General features: G+C 39.8%; 2 long non-coding RNA genes across 2 annotated transcripts in view; one reads left to right on the top strand and one right to left on the bottom strand.

Annotated features, from left to right (window-relative positions):
• LOC111768303 (uncharacterized) overlaps positions 1-15,691 on the top strand; it is a 29,039-nt gene extending 13,348 nt beyond the window's left edge. The window contains exon 3 of the long non-coding RNA XR_002800525.2: positions 15,067-15,691. This is a non-coding gene — a long non-coding RNA (uncharacterized lncRNA). The remainder of the gene's footprint in view (positions 1-15,066) is intronic.
• Positions 15,692-17,510: 1,819 nt separating this feature from the next.
• On the bottom strand, positions 17,511-17,997 carry LOC138918202 (uncharacterized). Its single transcript, XR_011427231.1, has 2 exons — positions 17,842-17,997; positions 17,511-17,729 (listed from the first exon to the last, which is right to left on the bottom strand). It is a non-coding gene; the product is annotated as an uncharacterized lncRNA (long non-coding RNA).
• Between the last annotated feature and the right edge of the window lie 352 nt (positions 17,998-18,349).

Genomic DNA, 18,349 nt, shown 5'->3' with positions numbered 1-18,349 from the left:
CATCTGTAAAATGGGGATAATGATGCTTAAGTACAAGGATCCAAAGCAGTGAGATATTTACATATGTTACACTTCCACACAGTTTCTGATCCACAGCAAGCATGCTGCATCTATAAGTTATTATTAGGGGAAATAGGCTATAAAAATTTAAAAGATTTCAAGGAGACAGTAGCATTTGAGCTTCTAAAATGATGGTAAGTATAGATGGAGATAGAAATGGGAGTAGGGAGGACAGAGAAAACAATAGAAAGAGTTTTCAGGCACAAGGATAGAGGGACTGTACAGATTCAGGGAATGTTGGTACATGGACAAGGCAGAAAAATAAGGCTAGAGCATCAGAAGAGAGAGAAGTGATTACCTGATGGGTTACACATTGGAATTGCGTTAGAAGTTCTGAGAACAAAATATTTATTGTAGCCTGGAGTATTTAGCCACTCTATTTCAGAAGGTGAACTCCTAAATTAAAGAGAAAGGGGCCAGATATCATCCAATCTGTTCCTTGCAAAGGTAAGAGCCCTTTGAAAACTGCTCACGCAACCAGGGGATGAATGCAAAAAGAAGAATGTCAGAAGGGAGGGAGGAGAAAGGGCAGCCGAGGAAGCAATCCCATCGCCACATCTTTCCATGTACAGGAGCACTAATGAACCACCTGCAAGTGCCGACATTATGACATCACAATAGAAAATTTCCTCATCTCTTCCTTTGATTCCAGCATGGAATTTGCAGTACTTAAGTAATTTGATTTGAAATAGTCTTTCTTCCTTGTGTGATGTGCTTTCAGCCACCTCATTAATTTTGATTTTATGGTCAATAAAGTTCTGTTATTTCTGCAAATTTCATATCTGTTTAGTCTCCAGAAGTTCTTCCCTTTTTATCTTGTTTTCACAAGTACGGATCCTTGTCTCCGTGTTCGCCCATTTCTTCCCCTCAACGGGAGTCTAATTCCTCTTCCAAAAGATCTTTCTTGCCCATGCCAACCCACATATTTCTCATTCTCTGGTCTCCTATGGACCTAATTAACCATGTTTCTCATTGATCTTTACATTAATATATAATTCTTAGATTTTAGGTGACTAAATATGTCATATATCTTTCTATTCCATTAAACCATAATCTCCCCCACCCAATAGCATCTATTCAACAGATATAAACTGAGCATCTACTATGTACGAAACGCTACACTGGGAATGTGGATATAGCAGTAAACTAAACAGCCATACTCTCTGTTGTCATAGACCTTAAATGTAATAAGAAAAACAAGAGAAATGAGATGTAACTAAATTAGGTGATTTCTGCTAATAACAAATCCTCCAGGAAATTAACCAGGTGATGTGCTTGCAAGGGATTGTGAGAGTGAAGCAGGGCACACTGGATGGAGGATTCAGGACAATTTTTTTGCTGAGATTATGTTTGGAATGAGACCTGAGTGATGAGAAGTAGCCTGTGTAGTGATCTAGGAGCAGATTATTTTAGGCAGAGGGAACAAATGCAAAAGCCTTGAGGCAACGCCAACTTGACCTGCTTGAGGAACACAAAGAGGGTACGTATGGCTGAAGCCCAGTAAGCAAGTGGGCAGTGATGCAGAGGCAGAAGGGAGCCAGACAAGGCAGGTCCTTGCACAGAGTTTGGATTTTACTCTAAATGAAATGGAAAGGCAGGGGAGGCTTTTAAGCAGAAGATACACATAGTCAGACTTGAATTTTAAAAAGATCCCATTGGCCATGAATGAATAATGGTTTGGAACAGGGGCAAAAAATATATTAGTGAAGATGCGGTTGCTGAAGTCCAGCTGAGAAATGATGAAGGTTCGCACTGGGATTGGAGCAGTGGAGTTAGAGAGAAGGGAATGGATTAAGGACACGTGTTGAAGGTAATAAAGGTTGCCATGACGAGATTTGCTGATAAAGTGAATATTGAGGGTAAGAAGAGAGAAATTAAGGATGAATCCTCAGTTTTTGTCTTAAGCATTTGAGTGGATGATGATGCCATTACTGAAAAGGCAAAGAAATTTTTTATTTATTGAGTAGTTCCTTTTTTAAAAAAATTATTTCTTTCCATGAGACCAATGACAGTTCTGTTTAAAAGGTATACAACTTTTACAAGCTATGCTGATGGCTATAAAATATCTCCCCAACTTATAAATTATGTTTATTTATATTTGCTTATTTTTACAATTCCTGTAATACGTATCAGGAGTTGGCAAACTTTTTCTGCAAAGGACAAGACAGTAAATATTTCAGGCCTTATGACCATAGTGTCTTCAGCCATAGGCAATACATAAGTGAATGAGTGTGGTTGTGTTCCAATAAAGTCTTAGTTACAAAAAACAGACGTGGGCTATAGTTGACCTACCCCTGATAATTATGGTCATAGAATGATTTTCTGAACAAAATTCATAGATTCTCCTAATTCATACAGCTCTTCAAGCACATATTCAACTTAAGAAGGGAGGTTTCACAAGAGAATGCAAAACCAGACTGACGGTCTTTTTAATTTTTATAGCTTTTTACTTTCCTCATTAAGAATTCCGGTAAGCATCTGAATGTGTCCAAATACTCATCTACAAACGTGCGAGGCATAAAATCTGGAAATCTGATATGAGCTCTTTGATTAAAAGATCTCTCTATTTTCAAACCTCAATAGAAAATGGAGGTGAAAAGACCTTTTAAAATTGAGTGACAGAGGTGAAGATTTATTGTTATTTTTAATTCACCTCAATTATTCCAAGTGGCATTTCATTCTTCTAATTTCTTTTTTAAATTACCCAACTTTGAAAGGTGTCATCTGAATTTGACAATTACTTCCCCTTTGCAGGGGTCAGAGCTAGTTACTGTCTGTATCTCATCGAAAAATACAGCCCCTATGTTCTAAAGGTTATTAATATTTACTCCAAATTGTGATGTATTGAAGTCACAGCTTTTATCTCGCCTTTGAGGTCCTGATAACAAAAAGGACAGGAAGATCAATAACCACATGATGGGTAACTAATTGCTTTTGCTTCAACCTGCAACCTTCCATCCCGATCAGAGCTCGTTCCAAAGTCCATTTGACAATCTCGGATATTGCTTTCAACCTTGGCTCTCAACAGTCTGGATTCCAAATCGAGAGGGAAACATATGTTAAAACCTTTTCTATTGACAATTACACATACATACTCCTCAATACCATCCATATAGGAAACTTATTATAGGTAATTACTAAGATGACTGTCAAGAAATGGAACTCCTCTTCGCTAAGAGTGATTGTCTACTAAATGATATTTAATTACTTTTTTATGTTTGTATTGATTTCATTCACTATTGCAAAGTCAAACTTCTCCTTCAAAAAGCATTTATTAAGTGCTTATTTTATACCACTACTTTTACCTAATGCATTTTCATCAATGACTATCAACTACACTATAGTCCAAAGGCTTTATAAAATTATCAAATTGTTACTGCTCCACACGATAAATTCTCCTATTTTCTGCAGTGAGACACAGAAAGTGTCTATAGCTTCATGGTAAAGAATTCTGGATTTCCTGCTTGCCAGCTTTGTGACCTTGAGAAAATTTGTTAATATTTTTGTGCTTCAGTTTTCCCATCTATAGATTGAGAATAATAATAATGCTTGCTTCATTGGGTTATTAAAAAGGTGAAGTAATTTAATATTTTAAAGCACTTAGAAGCGTGCCTGGCATATGCTAAGGATTTTTAACTACTAAGATAGAGCTAACTAGTCCAAAGTCACAAAGCTAGTAATGGCAGGGCCCTTATGTACAAGATGTTATGGAGAATACAGAGATCAATCAACAAATTGGAAGATCTGGAATACATATATCTTAATTGACAAGAACATCTTCATGGTACTCAGTCTGCTTTTTCCTTTTAGCTTCATAATTTTAATTTTACTGAGTGAGAAATAAATCTTCACCCATGCAAAGTGAGAGAGAAATTGTGCCTTTGCCCCTTAGCTCATCTCTACAGGTGGGCAACAATTCATCTTTGAGCTAAGAGGCTGACAACTAAACTGACCATATGAGTTTGTTCTTGTTTATGTTGTTTTCAATGTTTTCACGGAATTACAACTGCATTCACGTCTTCCTGTTGAGAATTTTCTGGGTGGAAGCAATTGTAGGGAGTAGTTTTTCCAATAAATCAAATATTTATCAGTTTTCCTATTAGCACTGATGTTTTTGTTATTAATTTTTAAAAAAATAATAATTTCTTATCAAACATTGAGCACTGCCAGTATGGTTATTCATAATTAAGAGGGTTTGAAGGGCATTTATGTTCCTGTGGTTGTATGTATATCTCTTCATGACCCACATCCCCCAACATGGTATTTTTTTTCACATTTTGATGACTGGCTAATTTTAAGGACGACTGAGATCCCTTTTGTATAACATATACTCATTCTTTTCTGCTCATCTTGCCCAATTGCTGCCCTCAATTTCAGTCGGAGACAGCCTTCTTACTTTCTCTTTTTAACTAGCAATGTTTAAATATTTCATCATCTTAATTAAACTCTTGATTTATTCACTTTCAGATATGAGCCCAAAGTTACTTCTTAGCTAGATGAGAAATTTAAAAAGAAAATAAAAGAAAGATTGCAAAAGTATTCGGATCTCTTTTCTTCCTCTTCCTCCTGATATATTACATGTATTTGATGGTGATATCCCTAAGAGAGAACCACAACAAATATGATGGATAGAGAGAGAAGAGTGAGTTTGCATCTGTGTTAGGAATGAGTCTTCTTAGGTTGATTAGCCTTCTATGTTTAGGCTGCAGTGCTGTGCCACTTGAGAATGTTTCCTTGCCAACGTACTAATACAGAAATCCAAGCAAAAACCTCTTAAAGATTTTTGTCTTGTATCCTTAAAATCTCACCCTCAAGTGTGGACAAATTGTTGGGGGTGGAGTTGGGAGTAGGGCCTAAGAGATTGAATAAGTCTGGAGAAATCTACACGGAATGAATTGGTCCCATATATTGAGAACGTTAGTATTTGACATAGCCATTGCCTTAGAATCATTTCCTTCATGTTGCAAGTCCTTTAAAAGCTTTCTAGAATAAAGCTGATTTGCTTTCTCAGAGTCTTGTACTTTTAATGGGCTTCATGCTGTTACAAATACTCAGACAGGACTTCCCTTTCAATTCCCTGAAACATTAGATTGAGACAATTAAATTCCCTTTGAGAGTCTTTTGGAAGTAATCTTGGACCAAGGCAGTGGGGAAATAATTGCTATAGATCAGTGGGTCTCTAAGTGTGGTCTCCTAAACACACTTAGCAGCGTTAGCATCACCTGCTAATTTCTAGAAATGCAAATTTTGTAGCCCGACTCCAGCTTTTTTGAATCTGAAACTCATGGAGGTGGGGCCCAGCACTCGGGTTTAAGAACCGGTTATAGCGAGATATTTCACAAAGAAATGCATGCCTTTCTGTGAAGTCTGTGAAAATGCTGTTATCTGTGGTTCTGATTTTTGACTCTTCAGCATATTTCCAGGGTAAGCAATTATTTCAATAAGTACTAATCTCCCCAAGCCAATCATCCTCTTAGCATAAAACCCAAACCTTCCTGTACTGTCATACACATTTTTCTGATGCGATATTGCCACTACCTACATACCTATTAAATTATGCCATTGATTGTCTCTCACTTCCATCAAAACGTAGCTCCCTTTTCACACCTCCGTACAAGCTTCGGAAATACACTCAATGCTTCACTCTTTCTTCCGTGTTGTTGTAGGTGCTGCTTTTCCCGTTAGGTAGAGAGCTTGATGAATTCACTGGTGTGTTCAGTAAAGAAACACGCATTTCTCTCAGGCATTGAAGTTGAGTGAACGGGCTTTGTTTTCTTCCCATCCCTGCTCTGCAGGTCAAGTGCATTAAGTCCTTTGGGCTTCAGTTTTGTCACCTTTAAAATGGGAATAATAATTTCTGTAGTTAAGCACTTGCGTAATGCTTGTTATATGCCAGACATCGTTTTGAGCTCTTTATATGAGTTAATCAACTAATCCTCACCACTGCCCTGAAAAGTAGGCATCATTTGTATCCCCATTTTACAAATGGGGAAAGTGAGGCAGAGAAAAGATTATTTGCCCAAGGTCATACAGCTATTATGTGAAGAAGATGAGAACCCAGAGTCTGGGGTCTGCATGACAGGTACTGAACCCCAATGCCTCCTGCACTGTAACCCGATGTTGTAGGGTTGTTTTGCATATCAGATGAAGTAATGTATGTACTTAGCACAGGGTCTGACATGGACACCTTTGATATAGGATAGCTATTTTTAACTACTTCAAGAAACATACAGTACTGTGGAAGGAGGAAGACATGGAAACAAATAAAATCAATAAAATGTTATGGGGGTGTATTCGTTTCCTATTGATATGTAACAAATTACCACACACCTAGTGGCTTAAAACAACACAAATTTATTATCTGACCATTCTGGAGGTCAGAATCTGAAATGGGTCTCAGTAGGTTAAATTCGAGGTTTCGACAGCGTTGCATTCCTTCTGGAAGCTCTAGGGGAAAATTTGTTTCCTGGCCTTTTCCAATTTCTAGATGCTACCCACATTCCTTGTCTTTTTGCCCCTTCCTCCCCCCACAGTCCTCAAAGCCAGCAATGTCATCTCTTCAACCTCTGCTTCCAATGACACACCTTCTCTAACGCATACACTCCTGCCTCCTTCTTCCACTTTTAAAGACCCTCACGATTACACAGGATAGTTTCCCCATCTCAAGATTTGTAATTTAATTGCGTATGCAAAGACCCTTTTGCCACGTGAGATGACATATTTACAGATTCTGGGGATGAGAAAGTGGACAGCTTTGGGGGGGGGGATATTATTCTGCCTACGACCATGCACTTTATAGAAGTATGTTCACATACACACACACGCGCGCGCACATGCATGCACACACAAGTTACAAAGGAGAGAGTGAGAAAAGTAAGGAAAACCTTTTGAAGAAGTGATGCTTGAACACAATGTTTAATTATGAGACTTTGTTCACTAGTCAAGCAAGGAGGGAGGAAAGGCATTTCCAAGACCTCGCAGTTCTGAAACAGTTGTGGAACAGTCAGGTTGCAAGTGTACTTCCAATGACTGGAGAATTGGGTTCTGTGGGTGGCAGTGTGTGGAGCTGAAGCCAAAACGGTAAGTAGAGGTCAGATAATTAATGACATTGAATGACAAGCTAAGGTATTTGGATTTTATTGACTGACAGTGGGCTTCTTTTTCCTATGAGACCCAGTATGGTACACATAATAGTCCCTTAGTAAATATCATTGACTCACAAACCATGTAATTGAATAAATACAGAGGTTATTACAAAGTTTGGTCAGGGAAAATAAACTTACTGATAACTCCTCCTTTGTTCTGAAAGCAATGTCTGACGAACATGTCATTGATCTCCCTTACATTGGGAAGTGGAAGGGCATTTTTTGCCCATAAGCTGTGCTAGGCAGCATTAGTTACACACTCCAGTTTGGAAGCCGCTTTGATTTAAGGGAGCTCCTCTTCTCCAAAGCCAAAATGTGCTGTTCGATCATGGGGTACAATAGTCAGTTTGGGACATCAACACATATGATGGCACATTAATGTACCAACTTGGGGACATTCCACCCTACACCTTCATTCACATCCACAGAATACTGTAAGTTAGCCTTTAACTAAAAACTAGTGGGACTCTGTGTAGGTGAGACATAGATGTTCACCAACACAGTGGAGTGTGTTCTCATGGCCCACTGCATATTAAAATCACGTTCTTTCACCTCTCTGTGCTGGATACGGTAGTCTCAGTGCAAGCTGTGCCCTGCAACCACAGAAGTAATAAGCAAAATCATTGATTTTATAACTTCTTTCTACAAAAGGCTCCAAGTTCTACAGTTGTCTCATCATTGCAACTCAAAGCCCCAGGAGAGAGATGGACAGGCATTATCAATCATGTCCTGAAGAAAAGGACAAGGACACATGGGTCAGAACTGTGACTTCTCCAAGAATTCCCTCCTCTCTATCAGTTTTTGCATTTGCTTTCTCCAGACGTACTCATCTCAAGAATGCCTTAACACCTTGACATTCTTATATTTTGTCTCTGGTCTCTAATTCTTTCCTTGGTAGAATCAAGGGGAATACTGGAATTTCTAGAGTTGAACCATCCTAGTCTCAGTTTTCCGCCTAAGTCTCTATAAGTAAAGCAGACAAAAGGACTCCCTTTTTCAAAGGAAATGGTCATTCTCCATGTATTTGCTTATTCACTGACAAAATACTAGCTGAATTCCTACTATGTACTTGGCACTTTATAAGCTCCCATAAATATTGCAACGCATTAGGTGGAAGTGCTGTTCCTATTTTCACCAAATATGTCCAGCCAATGGGGGAGGTAGACCTTAGCAAAATAAATAAATGAATAAAATAGTGACCATTCATTGAGTGTTAACTCTAGGGTGGGAGCTACTGAGAATACTTTAGATCCCCACAACAACTCTATGAAGTATAGATGGTACTGTCCTGTCTCAACTAACTTGTCAAAAGTCACCTAGTTCCTAAGTGTTGGAACTCAGATTCTGCTTCCAGCATTCATCCTCTTGTGATTAGTGCTCAGAAGAGAAGCACAGAGTGTCCAGAGAGCCTTCCATCAATTAAGATTTGACTGTCTCCCAGAAAACCAGAAACTCACAGCCCAAAAGCATGTCAACTGGTTTTATAGCTAGGCTGCATGTTGCATCTCATCACCATGGTAATGAGATGCATTCCGCAGTAACCTCTCCCTAGACCTCCCCAGATCTCCCATCCCCAGGGGAGCTCCTTGAAGATCATTTATGAAAATCAGCAGTAAGCACCAGTGGCCTTTCGAAACCTCTCAGAGAGTGCTTAATGCAGTAATTGTTTACTCTGATTTGTAATGAGAGAGAGTAACATGGTGATGTTAGGGGCTGATTAATTTTCTTGAATGTATTCCAGAGCAGAAGGCACCTTGAAGAGCAAGACTCATTTTCTTCCCCTGCAGATTGCCCTGTCTTGATTCATGCAGCCGTACTGCACCCCCTGGCACAGCTCAAAGCACAGCTTGCCTCCGATTTGCATAACGTGAAATTGCTGAGCTAAATTATTATCACACATAGGATCAGTTGTCACTTTCTTACCTCTGAATTGGGGAAAATGTTGCCACGGAACCACTAACACTGTAAAGAAAGAGGTCCATGGGTTGCTGGTTCATTCAGAGTATCTACAGTTTTATTCCTCCCCTTAACAAGAGGCACAAAGAAAGCAGCTAGCATTTACAGGGCTCAGTGTGGCCATTTTGAAATAGCTAAGAAGGAAAATAAATACTGAACAGATGAAGCAGGCCATAGAAGAAATCAGAAAATGATGCTTCTATGAAATAAAGCAAGTGAGTGTTTGGGTAAAGCAGAATTGCTCAGAGGTGTGTGTGTGTCTCCATACTTGGAAAAGGCTTGTTTACACCAGTTGTGCTTCTGTTACAGGGCAGCCCGCGTGTTGCTGGGGAACTGAGGCCTTGTAAATTGGCCCTTACCAGCTGCTTTGTCTTGTCTTCTAAATTGCTTGAAAACCTATTAAGATATATGACCCACATAAAAGTAGGACCAGAGGGTTTCTGTATCATGGCCCCTGGGGATCGGATTTTACTTTATCGCCCATTAACGCGGAAGGGATTTCATCAGTCGGCTTACCCTCTCTCACCTAAAGGGTTATAAAAATCCCAAAGATTAGCCTCTCTAGGATATAAGCAAAGATGTGAATACCCAGACAGCTGTTTGACAGGCAGATGTGCAGAGATTTAAGGAATGGGGGAAGCGTGGGTCACAGGGTCGAGATAGAGGCAGAGTTTTTGGAGAGAGTTGATTGGCGAGACAAGGCCTCAAAATATTAGACAATTAGACACATAATTAGAAAGAGATGAGCAGATCTTTGTTACTGAATTCCTAATGAGGTGGCTGGTCCTTTGTTTTTCTTGCAAAGAAGGAAGAGGGTCCCCACTTCCTTAGGGCATCCTTCCCAAGGCATTTCTGTTTCCAATCTTGGCTTCTGTGGCCTGGGTCACATTGCTATGACAGCATCTTTAACTAAGTTTATAAGTCATGTGTTCAGAATGAACCACAATGCCATTATGCTTAACGTGATGAAAGCCTGGCTGTATCTACTCAGGCAGGAGAAAGGAGAGGCGTGAACTATAAGCTGGTGTATATAATTACCTGGTCAAATGGCACAAACTGGTGCCTACTGGTTGGATCTGACCTAAAAACATGTTTTTTTTGGCTTGCACTGTATTTTAGAAGTATTGAGTTGCCACTATATGTAAATTGGGAGATTCCACCAAAAATAACTGGTTTTCTAGATGTTGTTGATAGTAGGCTCCTTTATTCCCTATGATTATACACTCTCCTGTTCATTCCTTGATGGTACTTCCTGGCGGCAGTGAACATTTCAGTTTGTTATACTGGAGTGTGCCAGCTGCCTTTTTCTAGCTTTTTCTCAGTGCCCGTGTCTGAAGATTGGTGAAGGGCCCCTCAATCCTCTATTTCACTCTGCTTACAGACCTCTCTCAAGTCACCCTCCTCTGGTCCCCAGGCTTCGCTGAGCCTCAGTGGCCCAATGCGTACTGCACTCCTGGTCTCATTTCCTTTCCCAAGGACAGCACAGGGATTTCGTAGAAAGAGTTTGTAAAATGCTCTAAGCTCCCAGGGACAAACGTACCACTCAGGCCAAACACATCGCATTATTACTGTTTGCACAGGCAGTTTTGATCTCGCCTCTGAGAGCTGGTCTGAGGTTTCTTCCTGCTTCGGCTGTATTGTACACTCTGGGATCACAGGGACGCAAAGCACAGTCGCTCCGCCGCCCCTTTTATTCCCCATCCTGCAAGATTGGCAGCCGGGTTTTTGCAGCCTTGCATTTATTAGTCGGGAGATGATTGCCCTCCGTTTATCTGTGACTGGGTTTTGCTTAAAGAGGGTGGCTTCCTGCCAAAATGAGATGCATGCCTAATGAACTTGAATACTCAGAAGCCTGGGCCTCACAGAATCCCTCGATGTTAGCCTGCAGCCACCGGAAAAATGGAGAAGACTCCAGAAGGTTAATGCGGATTGAGTCACTTTCTTGAATTTAGTTTTCCATGCACATAACTCCACTCACAGAATTGTAAATTCTTATTTTATTTTCTAAAATCTGTGTACCAGCAATTGAAGTCGATGCTTGCTAGTCATCTTTTCTGGTAGATACAGTTTTGGTTGTGTTTTTTTTTTCTTGAGAAAAACGCAAGTATGAGCTTGTGTAGGAATGAGTAGATATGTGGTGGGCTTGGGGAAGAGTTTTATATTAATTTATAATCTTGAAGCAATTTTTCTTTGGTGAGGAGGGAAATGAAACTATGTGTTTCCAGTCTGGAAGAGAACGCTGGATTCAGGGTCCACAGTCGTGTCTGACTCAAAGTAGGAAATTGGAAAAACTTGGAGAAATGATGACTGCATAGATTTCCAAGCTCACCTTGGCTTCTCAATCCCATCGAAGATTAGATGGTAGAAGTAGAATGAGTCCCAAAGATTGAGTGATTTCAGGCTGGGTAATACCATGTTACAGGTTTTGTGGAAACACAAATGATGGCTTGCAAAATACAGGGGCTGCTAAACCCGAGTGTCTGAAAGATGACAGATCACAGCCTGTCCAGTTGTGACCCTGAAATGACAAAGCCAGAGCAGCCACCCGGCCCCATTGTTAACTCTTTGATTTACACGTGGGAGGCTTCGGCTCATCTCATTGGCAATAAAGTCGCGATAATGTGGTCCCTGACCTCACCAGCACACCCTATAAGCCCCTTTTCCCCCAGTGCATTAGCCACACACCAGGAGGAAAATTAGTGCACTGAAGCAGGGATTTGCCAAATGTGCTCCCTGGGGAGTGGAAAGAGTTAATGCAATTTTCCTACCTGCCTAATTTACTCCGAGAGAGTATTATGTCCTCTGAGAGAATCATAGTCAATGTGTGCCTGCGGAGAAAGGGGTGGCGGGCAAAATTAGGGAAAATACATAAATGACACCCACCCCTTTCCACAGGATCACATTATAATACATTTACATATAACTCTTTTCTCAGCCTACAAGTGCTTTGACATTCCGACAGTCTTTCAAAATAGACTCAATTTTTTTTTTTCTTTTCTATTTGCAACTGCCTGTGGGGTGTCACAGAAAGAACAGTGAGAATCAGCAAACCCAGGTTTTAGTCTTAGCTGTGGTGTGATCTTTCTGTCCCTGAGCTGGTCACTCCTCAGCCTTTAACCATAAAACACATAGTCTGAGTTAGACAATTTCTAAGGGTCATTATGCTTTATGATCTAGAGGTTTAAATGTTTGCAGATATTAATACTTGGAGCACCTCTTTAAGACAACACTTTTTAATGCACGTGGCATCTTTTCTCCTCATTACTCAGGGCACTCTCTAAAATAAATTTATGCGTTCCTCCCTAATAGAATACTTAAGAACAAATGAAGCTGGCAGGGCTGCGGGTGACTTTTATCAGCAGCCAGCACAGAGTAATAGCCACCACCTTTAACTGCAGCTACATGTGACCTGTGAGACAGGCTTGCGGACTATAGGCCTGGCCACCCATGACCTTCTAATGCTTTTCACCTCCCGCTCTGTTCTGATTAGTGACCCCAGGGCCTGTCAGAAATCCTCGGAGCTTAACTATATCCAGACAGGCAGGTAGGATTTTTAAAGGGTGGCTATAATCGCAATACACAAAGCTGTCTCTCAAAAGTAGAAAATTCCACAAGCAGTTCCAGTTGCGTGGGTGAGAACAGGATAAGGAAGGGACAAAAAGGTGGGCTTTGGATGAAAAAAAGGGAGAAATTTATTTATTTTGTCCTTCAAAAAATGAGTAATACTCTCTGAAAATTTTGTTCTGAGTCCAAAATATAACCCAGTCCCCTACAGTTAATCCTTTAACTGCACTTCAATATAGTAGACCCAACCTTAGGCAAGCATTTACATTTAAAAGAATTAAATTTATATAAAATTTAAAATTTAGATTCTCAGTCATACTAGGCACATTTCAAGTGCTTAATAACCACATTTGGCTAGTGGCTGCCATATTGGCCAGTACAGATATATAACATTCCTGTCATCACAGAAAGTCCTAACGCACAGCTCTGGAAGAAAGTGGGTGAATGTTTAAATCTCAAGGAGCTGTTTGTTTTGTTTTTTTTCCTCATTCAATCATTCATTCAAAATATATTAATTTAATGGCAGTGTGCTGCTAGATGCTGAAAAAATCATCCACCTACTGACCGCTTATTAGAGAGCATCATTGTACAAAGTGCTGGAGTTTTCCGGATTTTCCCCTTTGAGGTAGGTATGTTGCACCTATTTTATAGAAGAGAAACCGATGCCCAGGATCACAACGTTGCTCAGTACAGAGCTGGGAGGCATGAACCACCTTTCAGATTCCAAAACCTGTGTTACTCTGGGATAAAAATGGTTTCCGGAATATTTTTCGATAAAAAAATTAAACTTCTGGACTAAATGATCATCATCATTTGTGAGAAGTGACAGGTTGTATTTTTATAATTTTAGGAAGGATTCTCTTTTACGACAAGAACTTAGGATTTTAATGTATGGATCTCTTCAAAGCTGAAGGAAGATAGAGAGCAAGCGAAGGGGAAGAAAGAAAATAAATAAAACACAAAGGCAAGCACACACAAATACCTCAAATATTTGTATTTTAGCAGTGTATTTGTGATCACTTTGGAGCTGCTGTAGATTTCAGTTTGGTCCCCTGAGCAGCCAGCATCCTTCCAGGCCTCCCAGGTGGAAATAAGTGTGAGGTACTTGATATGCAGTGTGCTTCTGCCCTGTGAGGCAGTTCTGCTGAGAAGCAAAGAATTGCACTTCCGACTTTATACGTTTTATCCCTTGGCAACCCACTGTAGTGCTATTACAAATGGGGAGACTGTTAGACTAATGGAAGTAAATACTGTAAAAGCTGTGAAAGATGCGGTAAAATATTCACTCATCCGTGCAAGAATAATTTACTGAGCACCCCCCTGTGCTAGGCACTGTGCTTTAGACAAGTTCTGCAAAAGCCATCATGAAAATGTAATCTCTTCATGAGGAACTCACAAATATCAGACATGGACAGTTATACCAGTAACTATAAAATAATATAATAATCAGTAGTGTGACAAGTGTTTAAACAGCTCTTCAAGAAAAATAGCCCGGATTTGTATCATTTGTGATTGCCGTGGTGTAAATACATATTCCTGCCATGATCAGTACTCAGTTACCCACGTGATGTCACTGAATAGGGAGATGGGAAGAGATTGGTTGTTATAAGCAGTACGATTCAGCTCCAGCATACCACATATTGTATTGTATTATATTGTTATATTATTATATCATATCATACCATAGATCATGTCTTATTAGTATATATGCACACATAAATAAATATATACATATATATAAAATATAATAAATGCAATGTAATTTAAAATCATATAAGATAATACCATGTTAAGATAATATAATCTATTACGTAAGAGTTTAGGTTTTGGGATCAGACCAATATGACATGAAATGTCAGCTTAACTACTTTTTAGCTGTGTGATTTTAGTGAATTACTTTACCCTCTTAAGCCTGAGTTTTCTCATCTATTTAATGGAAGAAATGCTAGTACTTGTAACCTAGGCCTGTTGTGAGAAGGAACCTAGAAATGCTACTTCAGCCCCCGATCCCTAGTAGGTGCTCAGTCAGGATTTGCTTAATGTATGAGGCAGTGAACAATGATTGGTAGGATCTCTGTGTGGGGAGTAAATGGCCCTAAGGACCTAGAGGAAGGGGAAGTTACGTCCACTGTAAATCAGCCATGGCTTCACAGGAGGAAGGAATGTTTGAAATGGGCCTTGAAGGCTGAATAAGATCTTACCAGGCACGTAAAGAAAAGACGCTCCTCCCAGGAAGCTGCAATGGCAGGAGCAATTCCATTTCTTGCGGTGGTGGTGGTGGTGGTGGTTCTTTGAGATGGATATTGTGCTTTGAGCTGATATGCCTCTTCCTTTCCCCCAGAACAACTAGGAGCTGCTATGCGTCTGCTTCTGCTATTGCTCCAGGATTGCCACCTTCCCTGTGACCCACTGAGCCACTCAGATTGACAGCCACATATTGCCATTCTTTCCCGATGTCTTTGTGAGTACTTCTTCAAAGAGCACACAGACACTTTTTTTGCCAACAGCCTTTGTTTACTGAAGCCTCGGAAACTGGCGAGTGAGATGTATTCATGATGGGGCCTAGTCTCTATTGTATTGTACTGAAATATCATTTCAGCTGCAGAAATGCCGAATGCCTGCCAGTGAAACATAATTTCTTGAAGTACCACATTTTAAAGGACATCATATTTCATCTCTCCATGCCTGCAGTTTATCCAAACAAAGGAAATGGGTTGTTACCAAGGAAAGCATAACTCAAAATTCCAATTATGACTGTTAAACCATATGTGAAATTACTTTTAATAATTAAAAATAGCTCTTGCCATTCTGCAGTCCTAGCTTGATATTAGGTCTGGTTCCATTTTAAGGAAAGCTAATAATCCCCAGGAAATCCCTATGACCTTAATTGTCTTCACATCCAATCTTCAATGACCTTTATCTCTTAGATGGTTAAAATCTAAAATAAATGATACTAATATATCTGATGTGCTACTGCATCACGCTCATTTATTTTATGCATTTGTTATGTTTCCATGACACTTTTTCTCTGAAGAGGTGAATGTGCTTTGAAAAGAATTCTTACGATGTCTATTTCTTAAATTCAAATTTTCAAGCAGAGAGAGGAAAGTGACAAGGAGGAAATTGTCATTTGGGGAAGGAGGGAAAATCATAGAAGGAAAAGAAATGGAAAAGGAATGGAGGTATAGAAGACAGTCTGTAATTATAAAATCCACTGCAAAATGCAAATGTAGCATCCAACCATAAAACACATAAGAGAGCAGCAAAAGCTATTTCCAGAAGTGACACATTCATGTAAATATTTGCATCCTGTACAGTAATTCCTTTTGTAAAAGGTCCTAAGATTCTAAGAGAGCCTATACGTAGCATCAAGGCCAGGATACCTCTTGGCTACTTAACATAGGAGTCAGTTTTTTTTTTTTTTTTTAAAGATTTTATTTTTTCCTTTTTCTCCCCAAAGGCCCCCAGTACATAGTTGTATATTCTTCGTTGTGGGTCCTTCTAGTTGTGGCATGTGGGACGCTGCCTCAGCGTGGTCCGATGAGCAGTGCCATGTCCGCGCCCAGGATTCGAACCAACGAAACACTGGGCCGCCTGCAGCGGAGCGCGCGAACCCAACCACTCGGCCACGGGGCCAGCCCCAGGAGTCAGTTTTTATCTCCTATCTAGGAATATTCTTATCTTAAATTCATAACCAGTCCCTAGAGATTGCACATGCAGTGTAGGCATCGTAAATTTAACTCTTTCTCGTATTTCAAATAATTAGTATCACTTTCATATTATTGTGGTCTATATATCTGTATTTTGCATGATTGCATTCCGTTCTTCTTTGCAAAAGCTACTCTGTTCTTATATGCATTCCTTTAATCAGCCATTCATTCATTCATTCAACAAATATTTCCTGATCATATATTATGTGTTGGGACTGTACTTGTGGCTTAAAATGTATTGATAACTTGTATATCATCTTGTCTTTAAACAAGAGAGAGTGAGGAGAGTGGGAGGAGAGAGAACATGGTGATTAATAAACTAAAGAATGATGGATCTATATAATGACTTAATAGAGGTATGTTACTTGACAGCATATCTTTAGCTCAGCCTGGTTGAGGGAGCCAGACAGGGAGAAAGATTGTTTCCTTCTGTCTCCCTTTGCCTTTTTAATGAAGGTAACATCATAAGGCAAGACTTGGGAGTTGGAATATTGTCCTAGAGACATACAGTGATTATTAGTTAGGGCCTCTGTCCATGGTGCCAAGGGAAAGCTATCAGTTCTCCTTTCCAGCAATCACACCAGCACACCCATACATACCCAAACATGCACACATGTCAGAGCAAATATGTACCCATTAACCATGGTGAATACGTTCTCTCCCACCCTGAAAAGAATTATTTCCATTTTTTTTCCTATCAGGCTTAGAATGAAATGGAAATTCCTCACTCTAGTTTATGAAGCATAAATGAGCTGGCTTGGGTCTACTTATGTGGCTTTGTCTCATTGCACACTTCTCTTTCACACTAACCTCCAAGCACACTGATCTTCTTTCTATTCCTCAAACAAACCAAGCTTGTGTCCATTTAAGCCCTTAGAATCAGCTTTCTCTTTGCCTGCCATACTTTTCCAGAGAGCTTCAAATGCTTGAATCCTTCTTGTCAATTAGATCTCAGTTTAAAAGCCATTTGAGAGGGAACGTGCTGAACAATTTTATCAAAAATATCCCAGTCTCATTGCCCAGTTAGTCTCTATCCTTCTTTCTCTTGATAATAGCACATATTTTTAGGTGACTATTTATTTTTTATATTAGTTTATTATCTGTTTTGTCCACCAGAATATAAGCTCGATGAGAGAAGGAACCGTCTCTACTGTTCAACCTAAAAATCCACTCAATGTAAATAGGAAGGAGCTCTTAGTCACTGTGGTAGCCAGGCTCTCAGATGGCCCAGTGATCCTCACCGCCTGTTCTTCAGACCCTTGCGTAGTCTTCTCCCAAGTGGAATAGGGCTGACCTGTGTAACAAGGGAAATAGTATGGAAATTACAATGTATGACTTCCAAGGCTAGATCATAAAAGAGATTGTAGCTCTCTTTGGAATTGCTCACTCTGGGCAACGCCAAGCACCTTTTCACTCAAGCAGCCTGTGGAGGGGCCCACACAGGGACGAACTGGGGACTGCTGCCAATAGCCTGCACCTTGAGATTGAACCATCTTGGAAGCTGATCCTCCAGCCACTGTCAAAGTTTCAGATGCTACAGCCCTGGAAGACGTTTTGATTATGATGTCATAAGAGACCCTGAGCCAGAACCACCCAGCCAGGCTGCTCTCACATTCCTAATATGCACAATCATCATGAGATAATGAATATTTATTTCGTTTTAAGCTGCTAAATTTGAGAGTCACTTGCTACGCAGCAGTGGATAACTAATACATCCATGCTGTACTAACTTTCACATAGTAGACAATCAACATTTGTTGGATATATTAATGAAGGGAAGGGTGCTTGAAGAAAACTCCTTAATTTCGTTTAATTATATTTACAACTAAGAGTAACTGTAGCTTCACTGCAAGATAAAAAATGTAGCCAATTACAAAAGAGTTTATTTTACAAAAGACGGCAATGATGAAATCA

Source organism: Equus caballus, chromosome 16, assembly GCF_041296265.1.
Source record: "Equus caballus isolate H_3958 breed thoroughbred chromosome 16, TB-T2T, whole genome shotgun sequence".
Classification (NCBI taxonomy): domain Eukaryota; kingdom Metazoa; phylum Chordata; class Mammalia; order Perissodactyla; family Equidae; genus Equus; species Equus caballus.
The sequence above is the reverse complement of the archived record's forward strand: the minus strand, read 5'-3'. Positions and strand labels throughout refer to the sequence as shown.